This window comes from Otolemur garnettii, unplaced genomic scaffold, assembly GCF_000181295.1.
Source record: "Otolemur garnettii isolate 467f Iridium unplaced genomic scaffold, OtoGar3 scaffold00011, whole genome shotgun sequence".
Taxonomy (NCBI): Eukaryota; Metazoa; Chordata; class Mammalia; order Primates; family Galagidae; genus Otolemur; species Otolemur garnettii.
Genome location: NW_003852406.1, coordinates 30,174,195 through 30,181,598, shown reverse-complemented (window position 1 = coordinate 30,181,598; position 7,404 = coordinate 30,174,195). Strand labels below are relative to the sequence as shown.

Sequence of the window (7,404 nt, the reverse complement as noted above, 5' to 3'; positions counted from 1 at the left end):
GGCCGGCGAGTCAGGGCGCCTCAGCGGGAGGCCGGCGAGTCGGGGCGCCTCAGCAGGTGGCTCGCTGCACCTTCCGACGTCACTGGAGCCTTGAGGCGGCCACCACCGGCCTGTCTTCGAGCAAGGGCCTGGAACCCCTCTTTCACTTAATTATAACCTAGAGACTGGGGGTCTAACTCAATGTAGATTGAGACGTTTAACAGTTAAATTTTAATTACTTTCTGATTTTCCTTTGTGCTTCCTTGATCTGTTAAGGTTAAAGTTATTTCAAAAGCACACACCCTGACAGAAAAGATATCTGAGAAAAAAAACAAGCAAATTATTTGCCCACATTTACATATGCAAAATATGCCTCCAGTGCCAGAAATGAATGAGGATCATGGTAGAGAGAATGGGTCTAAACATCGATCATGGTAAGTTGGAATCGAAAAAGAATTCAGAACTCATAACAAGTGAGTTAAAGCAGAGGCTTGTTAACTTGTTAACATTAGTGAATCATACAAAAGGATCATTTGTCTCGAGGAAGACTATGTGAGAACTCTAAAAGAAGTACAAAGCTGAAGGACATACCCTCTAATATGACAAATAACATACCCCATTTTGAGAAAAATAATGCAACTGGGGTGTCTGCCCCTATGGTCATCAGGACACTTCTTGATCAAAAAGATCCCAGTCTTCAAAATGTCTTTTCATCTCATCATACTCTGACTCCTCTGAATATGCTTGCCAGCCATCTTCTCAGTTTTATTTAAGTGAAGATAAATTATGTCATGAAAATGATGACAAATGAGACACTGATTATATTTCTAACATAGATAAGGAGAATTTTCACATTGATACAGAAAATAAGAATTCAAGGGACCCCAAAATAGTTACAGTCAAAATGAAAGACAACTGAGAGTTCAATAAACAAAAGTTAAAAAATATGACTCAAACTACTACTAACTGGACTTTACACAACAGACATATGCCTCAGTCCAGTGATCCAAAAAGCCTTTCTGATTTAAGACCTCCCTATAGCAAAGAAATGAAGCCCCTGGTTCCAGCTGAGAAGCACAATGTATCTGCTGTTACAGATGCTTACAAGAAAACAAAACCAATACAGGGCTTCTTGCAGAAGCCATTATATGATAAAGTCAGTGCTATGAGCTATGGAAAGTGTGGAACCTGACTTTGAAAATGTGAATTCCTCACCATATCTTGACAGAACATCAGAACTATCTCTAAAAAAAGCATTACAGCAAGACATACCAGAGTTTAAGAATGAGAAAGGCATGTTTCAAGTAGAATTCCTGGCTGTGAAGAAAGAAACAGTTCATCGTACAGTAGAGGTAGGGGTTCACTTGCTGCTACTCTTTTTTTATTCTCATGATCAATGACTTATCTGTTTTGATTTTCTACTTATGAAAAGCTCATGTAAAATGGAATCCATGTGTGTAATTATGTGTAGAAATAGATTCTGCTGTGTAAGTGAGAGGATTTCAGGACAAGTTTATCATCATCATTATTTCTTCATCAACCTAAGTCTATCAAGTCTTCCAAGTGGCATAAGGACTGGGAAATTACTAATAATTCAGCCATTCACTATGAGACCTTGTGAACCAGGATAAGCATAAATGAAATTGATAAAAATAGCCAATAAACCTAAGGTTTTCCCCCATTGACTCAAAGATGAATTGCATCCACTGAAGCAATAAAATGGGAACTTAATGGGAAGAAAGCAGTGACTGAGAAGATACACAAATGTATCTCACCTTGAGAGCTGCAACAAATATGGCCAGCCCAATGAATCTCTTCAATGTACTTTTATGTGTACAAATTCATCTATTTAACTAAAATTGTTGAAGCTTATAATTCCATCATGAGTACTTTAAATATTTTTGACAATAAAACACATACTTCCAAATATTTATTTTTAAATTACCACTCTCAAATGTTTCTATTGAATTGGAACTTTGTATTCTGTTGTCTAATAAAGTGTGATCATGTTTGACACACCATGTTCTGCCTGAGCTACAGTGGACATTTCCAGGGCAGCTGACCCAGATCTTCTGAGTCCCACACCGCCTCCTGTGGAAGCTTGAACTAACTGTGCAGCTTTCTCCCTTTGTCTCATAACCGTGTCTACCAATGAGAATGCTAATTCACCAGCTGCCTGACTTAACAGGTTCAAGAACAAGTGAAAAGACAGTACAGAAATGAGGCAATGCCAAATAGAAGTTAATGTGGAGTTGAGGAAAGCTAAGAAAAATGACCAGAGGAGAAATGTAAGGTCACTTCCCAATGATGCTACTTCTCCAATGCAGGAAAACTGAAACAACCAGGGTATTGCAAATTGGTCTGTGGATGACATTGTCAAAGGTATAAATAGCACCAATATGGAAAACCAGCTCTGTAGGGGATAAGATCCTTTTGCTCAAGACATGGCAGTTCACCTCAACGTGCTCTCTCAGGAAAACTGTTTCCGAGAAGCCTCTCCTTGAGGATCTGAGCTTCTACACTTGCCTATTGATGTGCAGGAATGTGTAGAGTGACTCTCCCTAGGGGGTGTGGAGAAATAGCCGAGATGAGCTGGAGGATGGAAAGACCGGTTTTGGAGCATTGGGTTCTTTTCTTTGCATTTCTCCTTCATTAGCATTATAAGGTGTAACTTTACCTTGGGCAATTGAGGACCGACAGCCAGGCTCCAAAATGTTTTACTCTAAACAAAATCAATTGTATATGCATTCCTCAACCTTCACACTAAATTGTAATCTCAAATGGTTGCTTCCTCACGTTACTTGACTTCTTTGTAAATGTGATAAATTCTTACTAAATGTTGGAAAGTATAAAAGATAATCAGTAAAGTTTAGCGGGGCCGCCGACCAGAGCGAGTCCCGGTCTCCCTTGAAGATTCATTCCGTTTGCAGTTCTTTCCCCTGCGTCATTGAATCAGAAGCTCCAAGGAACACACAACAACACAGCTCCACTCTACTCAAGCTGCCAGGACACTACTTTCTGGAGAAAAACAGCCTCCCATTGACAACACAATCCAAGCTGGTTTGATCCCAAAATTTGTGTCTTTCTTGGGTAGAACTGATTGTAGCCCCATTTAGTTTGAATCTGCTTGGGCACTAACTAACATTGATTCTGGGACATCAGAACAGAGTAAGGATGTGGTAGATGGAGGTGATATTCCAGCATTCATTTCTCTGTTGGCATCTCCCCATGCTCATATCAGTGAGCAAGCTGTGTGGGCTCCAGGAAACATTGCAGGTGATGGTTCAGTTTTCCGAGACTTGGTTATTAAGCTGACCCACTGTTGGCTCTTCTAGCTATTCCTGATATGTCATCTTTATCATGTGGTTACTTATTAATCTTCCCTGGACACTTTCAAACCTTTGTCGCAATAAGAATCCTGCACCCCCATTAGAGGCTATGGAACAGATCTTTCCTACTTTAGTGCGTCTCCTGCATCACGATGATCCAGAGGTATTAGCAGATACTTGCTGGACTATTTCCTACCTTACTGATGGTCCAAATGAATGGATTGAAATGGTTGTGAAAACAGGAGTTGTGCCCCAACTTGTGAAGCTTTGGGGAGCTACCAATTTGCCAATTGTGACTCCTGCACTAAGAGCCATAGGGAATATTGTCATTGGGACAGATGAACAAACTCAGGTTGTAATTGATGCAGGAGCACTTACTGTCTTTCCCAGCCTGCTGATCAACCCCCAAACTAACATTCAAAAGGAAGCTACATGGACAATGTCAAACATCACAGCTGACCATCAGGATGAAATACAGCAAGTTGTGAATCATGGACTAGGCCCATTACGTGTTGGTGTTCTTTCTAAGGCAGACTTTAAGACACAAAGGAAACCATATAGGCTGTGACCTACTATAGAAGTGGTAGAACAGTTGAACAGATTGTATACCTTGTTCATTGTGGCATAATAAAACCATTGATGAACCTTTTAACTGCAATAGATACCAAAATTATTCTGGTTATTCTGGATGCTATTTCAAATATCTTTCAGGCTGCTGAAAAAATAAGGTGAAACTGAGAAACTTAGTATAATGATTGAAGAATGTGGAGGTTTGGACAAAATTGAAACTCTACAAAACCATGAAAATTTGTCTGTGTACAAGGCTTCATTAAACTTGATTGAGAAGTATTTCTCTGTAGAGGAAGAGAGGGATCAAAATGTAGTACCAGAAACTACTTCTGAAGGCTATACGTTCCAAGTTCAGGATGGGATTCCTGGGACTTTTAACTTTTATTTTATTTATTTATTTTTAATTTATCAAGAACACCATTTTCAACCACCAGTTTAACCACTAAATACAATTTTTTTTTGTTTATAATTCAGAGCGATTTTTTTCTAGTAACACAAAAAAATTACAGCTACATGCGCCAAGATCAGAAAAATCCATCTGCAAAAATATATTAGAAATGTAATTCCCTCCTATTGTTTGGTTGCCTTCAAGGAAAACTTAAAGTTGGAAGAGCAGCATTGTCACCAACCTACTGGGCCAAAACCAAAGCTAGTTCAGAACTGGCTGAACCCACCTAGCTGAGGTCAGGGCAGGGCAGCCTGGCCTCCCTGCTGGGCAGGAGTCTGAGTAAGATTCTGTCTGCCTCAGGCCATCCTGGCTGTGAGGGCTCCTGGTGGGCCCTGCCTCCCACTCCAAAAGACTTAGCTTAGAGCCAGTCTCAAGGTTTGAGGTGCCTGGTCTGACCTGGAAATAGCCCAGATCCTTTGGTGGCTGAGAGTGGGTGTGTTAGGTCCGAAAATCATTCTCCCAAACAGCCCAAACAGACGATTCCGAGACGCGCCCCAATGTAAAAGGCAAAAGGTGAATTTTATTCAGGCCCCGGGAAGCCTGGACTCTCCTGGCATGCAAGCCGAGGACGAGCCCCGAACTCGGGGTAGAGCAAGTTTTTATGGGGTACAGAAAGCAAGAAGGGTAGGGTCCGTTACGGGTACACTCTTGATTGGTGGTTGGTGATTTCACTAGTAAAGGAGGATTTGGATTGGTACAGGTGAAGGGTAGGGGATTTCTTAACCAGGGCTAGAGGTGGTGTAGCCTAATTAGGAAGAAGAATGCCTAAATTTCAAGGAAGTAGATACCTATTGCCTATTATGGGAGCAGTTCAAGGGAACTGATACTTATTGCCTATTATGGCAGCTGTCTGTCTAAGGTGTCTCAATCAGTGGCTATTGCAAGCAGGTGTGGGGGAGGCAGCAGGGAGTGGCCCTGCGGTTTTAACAGAGCTTATGCAGTAGACAACAAAATGGCGCTGGTCTGGCCCTTACAGGTGCTGGGTCCAGGATCAGCCAGAAGTCCTGGATCAATTCAATAGCTGCTCAACTCCAAGGGCTTGGAATGGAACCAGAAAAATTGCCGGAATGCAGCAAACCATTCAACCCTTGGGTCAGTCACACTAGGTGTTCAGAACCCCTGGTCCTATGTAATCAATCAAAAACAGACAACTGCCACTAAGAATGAAAACCTGGGCGTGTTCTCTCTTTAAATCATGCCTGTGTCACTTTGGAGCTATGGAATGAGTTAAACCTCAGCATGTTCCTTGACTTTAACTCATTCCAGTTTTTCAAATGAGAACAAAGAAAACATCAGAAGTTATCCATCAGCAGTGGAATATTCTCCATACTTGGCTAGTGCTGTACTTGTACCCTCAGCCCAGAATTTCCTCTTACTTACGGAGTTAATGCAAACCCTTTGTTTTGTTAAATGATGGCACACATATTTGGTTTTTAACATACTGTATGCTGGGTTTACTATGTGCTGGTAATGTCCTAAGTTCTTTTTGTACCCTAATGTATTCATACATTGTATATTTATACAAATAAGCATTTATGCATTTATATATTTACACATGGAAAGATACAAAGATATAATAATGCACGTTTTTAACAAGATTTACGTAGTAAGAGATTGCATACATTTCCTCAAAAGGAACACCTTTTTATTTATTTAGTCCGGGGCTGGGTTTGAACCTGCCACTTCTGGCATGTGGGGCTGCCCAAAAGGAACACTTTTTTAGTTTCTTTGTGATTAAATTTATTTTTTAATACTTTTAATTGCTGAAATAATGTGTGCCCATTTTAAGAAAGCAAAATACACTTTTATAAAGAAAAAGTGAAAAATCTTGTCTCCTTTCAAGTGGATCTTTCTGAGGTAATAGCAATGTTTACCAGTGTTTACCAAGGTGAGGTAAGCCTTCTGGAGGGAATGCTTAACACATTGTTGACTCTTCATGGGTTAACTTGTGTTTTTATGCCCAAACATTGTTGACTGATGCCGAGTTAACTGGCATTTGCAATTGCATTAGCTATTGCGATTTTTAAAACATAGGGTAAAAGCTGTCTTGATCGTGTCACCAGAAGAATAGCCAGTGACATGGGATAGCTTCTGTGTAAAATTGCTGGTCAACTATGTTTTTTTTAATAATTATTTTTTATTAAATCATAACTTTGTACACTGATGAATTTATGGGGTTCAGGGTACTGCTTCAATATACAATGTGAAATGTTTACATTGAACCAAGTAACACATCCATCATAGTTATACTCATTTCTTAATAGTTCTGAAATGTACCATTGCATCATGCACATTAGGTGAGGTCCCCCAACCCCTGCCTCGAATACCCTCCCTTCTCCCGTATCCCCTCCCCTCACCCCTCTCTCCTCTTCCCTTCTACTTTATGGACGATAGTTATGTTTTGCCATTCATATGAGTGTGTAGGTGGTTATATATTGATTTCATAGTAGTATCAAGTACATTGGATACTATTTTTTTCCATTCTTGGGATACTTTACTAAGAAGAATATGTTCCAGCTCCATCCAGGTAAACAGAAAAGATGTGAAGTCTCCATCTTCTTTTATGGCTGCATAGTATTCCATGGTGAACATATACCACAGTTTGTTATTCCATTTATGGGTTAATGGGCACTTGGGCTGTTTCCATGTCTTGGCTATTATGAATTGGGCTGCAGTAAACATTCTGGTGCAAATGTCTTTGTTGTAAAATAATTTTTGATCATCTGGGTATATACCTAGTAGAGGAACTGCAGGATCAAACAGTAGGTCTACTTTTAGTTCCTTGAGTGTTCTCCAAACTTCTTTCCCATCTTCTTTTTTTTTTGCAGTTTTTTTTGGCTAGGGCTGGGTTTGAACCCACCACCTCCTGCATATGGCACCAGCACCCTACTCCTTTGAACCACAGGTGCTGCCCCCAAACTTATTTCCAAAAAGGCCGTATTAGCTTGCATTCCCACCAGCAGTGTAGAAGTATTCCCTTCTCTCCGCATCCGTGCCAACATCTGTAGTTTGGGGATTTTGTGATGTGGGTTAATCTTACTGGAGTTAGATGATATCTCAGGTGGTTTTGATTTGCAT

At 40.4% G+C, this 7,404-nt stretch overlaps 1 pseudogene; it reads left to right on the top strand.

The window, feature by feature from the left end:
• Positions 1–379: 379 nt before the first annotated feature.
• Positions 380–4,317, top strand: LOC105886474 (annotated as a pseudogene).
• The last annotated feature ends 3,087 nt before the right edge of the window (positions 4,318–7,404 follow it).